The sequence below is a fragment of the Etheostoma spectabile genome, chromosome 15 (genome assembly GCF_008692095.1).
Source record: "Etheostoma spectabile isolate EspeVRDwgs_2016 chromosome 15, UIUC_Espe_1.0, whole genome shotgun sequence".
Classification (NCBI taxonomy): domain Eukaryota; kingdom Metazoa; phylum Chordata; class Actinopteri; order Perciformes; family Percidae; genus Etheostoma; species Etheostoma spectabile.
Window position 1 is genome coordinate 18103765 of NC_045747.1, and position 8132 is coordinate 18111896.

General features: G+C 42.5%; 1 protein-coding gene across 1 annotated transcript in view; it reads left to right on the plus strand.

Annotated features, from left to right (window-relative positions):
• The first annotated feature begins 1991 nt into the window (after window positions 1-1991).
• Window positions 1992-8132, plus strand: part of unm_sa1261 (un-named sa1261) — a 16210-nt gene continuing 10069 nt past the window's right edge. Inside the window, exon 1 of the mRNA XM_032537068.1 lies at window positions 1992-2203. The gene's annotated coding sequence lies outside the window, so the exon portion shown is untranslated. The remainder of the gene's footprint in view (window positions 2204-8132) is intronic.

Genomic DNA, 8132 nt, shown 5'->3' on the forward strand with positions numbered 1-8132 from the left:
ATCTGAACCGTTGATGGAATAATCCCAGTTACGTCATTTCAGTTTTGTTGTACCTTGTATTGTGGCAAAATATGTCAAGTCTGGATCTTTTAATACATTTTAAAGCAACCATGTAACTTTTTTCCGCTTCGGTCCTCCTACAGGTTGGGAGCGGAATTGTCCCATTATGTCTCGTTGGAACTACAGATCCGTTACCCGATTTGGCAAACTTTCAGAGAGCGATTATGGCCGGCAGAGAGCCACAGAGCGAAGGCAGAAGTGTGTTCACCCTGTTACGAGTTGAGGAACCACTGAAACGATTTTGGAAACGTCGGTTTCTCCAGTGTTGCTTTAAGTGTGAACTCATAACACGGTTAAAATCAATACAGCTGGGATACAGCAACAAAGCGTGGTCATTTTAGTGTCACTTTTATGTGGATACGTTCCTTTTAAATCTGTGTTTCTGAATTTTAATACAGGTAAAATTTCACTATGAACATTTTCCCTCACAGATTGTTTGACTGAAAGGACTTTTTACAGGCACGATGAGGTAAAATGATCTGTGAGGATTTAATAGTTCCCAGAAAACACAAAAATTATACAAGAGTAAAACAATTTTACTTGTGAACCCTTAGATTCATCACTGCTTTGACTGACAAACAATAATCACAAAAAAGTCATTATTTCTCAGCTCACACTCAGAGCTCATACACTGCAAACTAACAACATAGCCTGCAGCCTTCCACCAGATAAACTACAGTATAATCCCTGTGATCATTAGGCTTCCCATCCCTGACATAAATCAATACACCAAACCGCAGAGTCATGGAGTCATCATTCTTTAAAAAAAGAAAAAGCACTTCCGTCTCTTTGAATTAGCTTTGACCTGTTTTTATTCACCACATCACACCTTTTCATTCCCTCCTGCTGCAGCTGCAGACAGACGTACACTGTAACCACAGATTTAAATGTGACTCCACAGCTTCACATTTCATCCAGAACATGTTGTGCTTGGCTTTTCCTCATGCTGTATTCACGGGACGTGGTAATCATGGGGAATTTTGCAAGACAAATCCTGTAAACCATGGTTACGTAAAATCATTGCATTTCACATTCATTTTAAATACTTGTCTTACAGGTTCTCAGAGAACTGATGTAATAGCCTAAATGGTTTTACTTGCTATATCTGATCCATCCATCTAAATGATGTCCCTATTAGCCCACTGCACTATGCACTGGGTAACGCAACCAACGAAGTATGATACCTAAATCACACCCTCTTCACTACAAAATACACTATATTTGCTGTCCTTTTTTTTATTGAGTGTGTACATTTTACACCTTATAGTGCTTAAAAAAATGGCTACAACAGACCAAAAGATAAGGCGTTCATTTTCAAGCTTCAAATTAATTATGTCAGTTCTTTATCTTCCTTAACCCACATCACACCTTTAAATAACCCCAATTATAATTCATTTTTCTCTGGATCACTGTCGCTCCATGGTTTACAATCATTACAACTCTCTGATTTGCGGGGCATAATGGGACATCAAGTACAATCACTGAGCATTTTGAATGAACCATATATACTTCAGATTTTATATTGAACAAATATAGCTGTATATACCATCTATATGCAACTCACAAAGAAGGAAATTCAGATATGAGCAACTTTCCATCCTTGTTTATATTTTTGGCACTGTGTGTATTTTGGATTTGTTTATTGATATTGTGTATTTGCACTTTATCCCCTCTATCCCCTTTGGTTACACACTGCACAACAATCTCCTGTGTGATATGTAAAGTTAAGCCTATCCTATCTTAACGTACACCTATAGACATAGACAACTAAAGGTTCAATCTGGGTTCAAGGTTAAAACATGAACATGGCCATAAGAGACAATTGACAGGTTGTAGTTGATTGTAGCTTGTAAATTCCTACATCTTCCGAATGCAGCATCGGTGCAGAGGAGCGCACAGCCGCTCTGCGCTCTGATTGGACGTAAGCGGCGGTGGGCGGGGCCTGCTTGCAGGAGTGCGGAGACAATAGAGAGGCAGAGAGAGCGGCTCCAGGGTGAACCAGCGGCGGTGCAGACCAGCGCAGGGTCCTGCTTTATTCCAACACCGTGAAGAAGAAAACAAACAAGGATCTGTTTCCTCTTCTAGTTGACCAGTCAAGTGTCTGGATGGATTGACAGATACTGCATGCAGCACATTTTGAAAGGTACGATGAGATCCGAATATTTCCTGACCGGTTTAAAGCAAATAACTGCTAATTAAATGCTCGGTTTTGTCTATAAATTTGTATGCTATTACCCGTTTCGATCCTGCTTTGATTGATTGCATGTCTCTGTGTGTCTTTGTGCGGCTCTGTTGTTAAAGCCATCACACTGGACTAATGTGTTTACACGCCGTCTGTGTTAATTATCCTCATTAAACTGCTTTAAAAAATATATATATAATCATATTTTAAATTATTTTATAATACAAAAGTTAGACACCATGCGACCAGACACTGACTAAGCAGAACAATAGAGCTGCTGTCAATCTTTTGTGTCCCAGCTACACATCTGTAGGCTACATCACTAAATCTGTGCTTTGGACATTTATTGATCACGCATTTTACATTTCTACACAGGATTTGTTCACGTGCACATACAGCCCTGCACTACCTGAGTTCACGTGTGCCACACGCTGTATTGATATTGATTATGATGCATGCTTTGTGTCTGCTGAGCTGGTTAACACTTCATGGCTTTGTGCTGCAGTTGGTGGCTTGTTTTGATCATGATGATGATGATGATGATGATGATGATGATGACACTTGTGAGTTTTGTGAAGGATGTTACACTGCTGCAAACCCTGATGATTTGTTTTTAATGGTAACTCTCTTTATTTATTTTTTGGTGGGGGGGGGTGGTATCAAAAAGCAATTTGGATTCTCAAATTGGTCTGCAGAGAGTACACCGTGGATCTATCACTTCGTTGATTGGCATTCAAATGGATCTGCGATATTCGGATTATAGAGTAAGCAGCTGTTGCCTAAAGCTATCTGGTTGCACCTTTAAAATAGGATGCTTTTCTGAGTTTTCATTGTCGTAATACACTGAATATCTGTTTGATTAAGACGGCACTTTGGGCTCTGGAAAGTTGTGTTTTATTGTATTTGATCACTATTTTTGACATGTCAATGTACTATGATAAATCAATAATCCAAAATGTGTTGCCGCTGTATTTACCTGCAGCACTTCCCCAGCTATGCAGGTTAGAAAATAGTATAGGTCCAAGATGAAACTGAAGGGGGGGCGGGGGGTTTGTATTCTTGCGTGTGTTGGGTTTCTCTTTCTGGCTTTTCTAGATTCATTTCGGGGGGGGGGCGGGGGGGGGGACATGACTGAGACAAAAAGTCTCAGTTACAAATCCGTCTGCTTCAGCACCACGGCCAGCACCACGGATTTCCCGCTACTGATGTTTCAGAGCCGTGGTCGGGGCCGTAGAGTCTGTCTTGCACAGACCATCAGATAAAGAATCAATGAGTCAGGCTGACTGGACTTACATATTCAAATGAACAATCACTGCCCTTGCACTCTCTCTTCTACCTTTGGAGGGGGGGGGGGGGGGGGGGGGTTAAAGGGGGATGGCGTCCCTGCCTACCGTGTATGCAGCCATGAGTCAGCCTGAGACGGTGCTTTCTACAGCTAATAAATGGGCCAGTGACGGTTGCCATTTCTGATGGTTGCAGACTACAAATTAAAAGCGGCTTTTGTGTACTTTGGTGTGAAATCAGGGACCTATGGCTTCAAATGTTGCTAAGTATTTTGAAAGAAATTTACCACCATTATCATATGAAGAGGTCACCTCAGCCCTTTGTGAAATTGTGTACAATTAATCAGAAAAATCTGATAGTGACAAGATGAATCGATGATGATAATAAAAGATTTGTTGCAGCCCCACAGCCGGCACTGAGAGTGTGTCTGGTTTTCTTTGCACATTGATGCATGTGTACACACAGCCACTCAGCAGACAGGGGATTGCACATTAACAGTGCAGCCGTGGAAAAAAAGTCAGAGAAGAAGAAAGAGAGGCAGAGATTAAAGCAGACAAAGAGGGTAATGTTACCTACTGTAGCGTGGGGTTCACAGCGGCAGAAATGGGTTGGCATTAAAGGAGAGCGCCCGGTGATGTGCCGCCGAGCGTGCAGGCACAAAGCCCCAGTGTTGGCAAACGCTGGAGGCCGAGCCGGTTTAAGCCTCGCTGCTTTGATGTGCTCCACAGCTCCGTGAGCGCTGTGGAGCCGGGCTCCATCGGAGGGCCGCGCTGCAGGCTGGCCACCGCACAGGGAGAGGGAGACGGACGGGAGCCCAAAGCTGTGGCTGTGACGGTTTTAGCTCTACAAACAGTTCTGGAGGAAAGAGCTGCTCGTGGTGCAGAAATAATCTCCCTGGGTTTGTTATCTCGGCGGGCAGACTCATGTAAGTTCACTGGCACAGACTCGAATAGTGAAGAAATGGATGAGAAAGAGACCCACAGAAACAGAAACGCTTGTGAAATGTCAAGACTTTCCATTTGGACTGTGCACACTTTTGAAAAGCTCTAAACGTTTCAGTTCACCTGTCTCAATTGGGCATTTTATAGTTACTCTTTGAGCAGAAAAAACCCTGAGAACGTCAAAATATTGCAAAGAGTTCATGCTCCTGTATGATGTGGAAAACGTTAGTGCACGTGATATGACACGTGAAACGTCCTTCTGACAAACTTCTGACTATGCTTTCTCATTCCATCCTGTTTCTATCATCTGAGCTTTGACTGGAGGTCTTTGGAATGTCCTCATCTTGTTGTGTCCTCTTCTTTGTCTTCCACAATAGTTTACTGGCACCAACTGTTCATCTTGATGAACCAACTCCTAATATTCCCACAGTAGTGAACGGAAACAAGCATTCATTTATGTTTTCTCATGCAAATTGTCTGGAAATGTATTTAAAGTGTGTGCTCCGTTTTGAGAGAGTCAGAGGAGAGGATTGAAACCACTTTCGTGACATCCAGCAGTCAAGATATTTCACTCAAAACTACAAATGTCAACGTCGTGCTGGTGCTAGATGAAAAGTCAGAGGATCACCAAAGTTGGTAGGATTCATTTCACTTCATGTTGGGGAACATGAAAATATGCCCAAAATGTCATGGTAATCCATCCAATAATTATTGAGATATGTCAGTCTGGACCAAACACCGCATTATAATTGACCAGGTGTTTTCCCCTCTATCCGGAACTCTTTAGAGGTGTAACAGACTTTTTACAGGGAGCCAGATATAACTTCAGATGGTAGCATTTGTTCTTCAAGTATGTTTTAGTTGGCTGACATATTGATTTAGCATTACAAATGATTCATTAGGTGCTTATGTTTTACAAGTCGATGTTGGCCTGAACACAAATGAGGTGGCTGAGGCGGTTTTTCTGCAGTGCTTAATGTGTGTTTAGTTTGACAACAGAGAGACCATTACTCAGCAATTTTCTCAGGTTTCATGTACAATGACATATCATAATAATACATAGTTGTAAATAATCAGGTCTCCATTGATGTTTGGATGATGTGAACGTGCAGAAGGAAGCTCCTCTGTGGGTCTTCGGTGGAGTTTTTTTGGTCCAGTGAGCAGCAGAGAGTCTGTGGATCTGAGGGACCGGGGTCATGAATAGATTTATAAACAGGCACTATGATCTTAAATTCTATTCTGAAACTAACTGGAACATTGGAACAAGAGAAATGTGATCTCTGTTCTTTGTTCCAGTTAAAACTCCTGCAGTAGAGTTCTGTACTAGCTGAAATTGATTTACTGACTTTTTGTGGAGACCTTTGAGCTTTTTGCATTGCAGTAGTTGAAGTCTGCTTGAAATAAAAGCTTGTACAAGCTTCTGTCGGGAAAAAAAAAGAAGAAATATGCTGACCTTTTTAGTTTTGTTCATTTTCTGTGACTAGAAAATTGGACCAGAGTCAGTCACGCATGTCAATTCTTGCCTATTGTGTAACGTCTAGGCTTTCTCTCCCTCTATTTACGTTTGAGTTGTACATGCATTGTTTAAGTTTGTGTCCGTATGTCCACATATGTTCAACACAAGGTAAATATACGTACAAGAATGGCAAGAGCAGAATTACAAGAATATAAGAACCCTGTCAGTGGGACATTCAGAGACAAAAACCCAGTCTGCATCTGGTGTTAGGGTCAGGGTTCTTCCGTGAAGAGAACACCTCTCCAGAGTGCCAGACGCCATCGAATGTGAGCATTTGCGCACTCAAGTCGGGTTACAACGACGAACAGCAGTCAGGTCGAGAGAGAGAGAGAGAGAGAGAGAGAGAGAGAGAGAGAGAGAGAGAGGAGAGAGAAGAAGAGAGGAGAGAGCGAGAAGAGAGAGAAGAGAGAGTAGAGAGAATGAGAGAGAGAGAGAGAGAGAGAGAGAGAGAGAGAGAGAGAGAGATTAAAAAAATGGGGCCAAAAACAAGTGTTGCGTTTCTAATGTTGTTCAGTGTTGGAGGTACTCATTTTCTGATACCTTCCACTACGTCTCAGGGAAATATTGTTCTTTTTAACTCTCCTAGATTTATTTGACTTTTGCAGATTCAGATTAATAAAGATTAACATCTTTTTTTTTATATATAAACATAAACAAATAAATAATCTTCATACTGATCCCTTATATATATATATATATTTATGTTTAATTGTGTGCAAGTTACATACTAAGCGGGATGTTTTACAGTAGAAAAATCGTTTAAGAGCAGCAGCTGTTGTTGACGATCCACAGGAAGCATTTAGTCTACGAGGAAGAACTGAAGGTCTTTAAAACTGCGAGCTTTTCATCTGCGTGCTATGCCGCCAGCCTGTGTCCTCCATCAGGTGTTACCTGTCAATAGGCAGGTAACATTAGCCGGGAGGTACAGATGAGAGAAAAGCAGCAATGACGCAAAAGCAGATTGAGTTCCAGCTTTGATTACACAAGAGCATTTCACTAACCCCCCCCCCTTTATCTGGGAGGAAAGCAGGGTTTGGCTCTCCTTGAGGCCCTGTGGGGAGCCGCCGTGGCACCGTTACCCTCAGAAAGAGCGCCGGGGCTTCTGGGACCTCCCGTGAACAGAAGATGCTCCTAATTAGAGCTGGTTGGGACTTCTTTCATCTGCAGGCTCTTTGATGTGACGGCAGTGTGAAGGCGCATACAAGTGTACGCTTATGCTCAGGAGGTTATACGGTTGACACAAAGAAACTGAGCGTGAAACTGTGTGCTGCACGCATACATGTCAAGGTCGTTTTAGTCTCGCGTCGCCAGACCTTCCTCCATCGCGGTGTTTCAGAGTAGTTAGGAGCAGTTCGGAGCAAACTGAAGCAGCTTTAAGTAGGGGCCCCTGTTTGTGTGTAGTCATTCAGCAGCGAGGGGAGTTGACCGGCTGATGCCGATCAGCTGATGTTGATGTCCAGTAGCGGTTAGCAGTGTCTTGACTATTTGACCAGCCAGAACTGACGCTGACACTCAATTCCTTATAATTTAACCGGAGTTTAAAATGCCAACACATGGAAAGCCCAACATCCGGCCTGAATGAGGGACATCAGGCAGAATTTCCGGTGGCACCAGAGCAATCCCGGAAGTGGAACGTCAAGGATTTGGACTAAGGTTTTTCTGATTTAGTGAAGCTAAGAACAAAACAAGGCAGCAGGTGAACATGTTGTCGCACTAAGAGGATGCAGCCATCAGAAAATAAAGTGGTTGAGATAAACCATTTCACAATGGTTGAGCAACAAGATTAGTCGTAGATTGTCTTTGCTAACTGAAGACAACGAAATGTTTTAGCATCTAATCAGAATTGCAAAGTAATATACAGAACAAACAGTAATACATATAGAAATTAGAATAAACATTAAAGGTCCCATGGCACGAACATGTCACTTTATGAGTTTTTTTTAACATTAATATGAGTTCCCCCAGCCTGCTTATAGTCCCTCAGTGGCTAGAAATGGTGATAGATGTAAACCGAGCCCTGGGTATCCTGCTCTACCTTTTTTGCAGATGGGCCGATAACCTTGCCCCTTATGACCTCATAAGGGGCAAGGTTATCGGTTACCTCCCCTTTCTCTGCTTTGCCTGCCCAGAGAATTTGGCCCGCCCATGA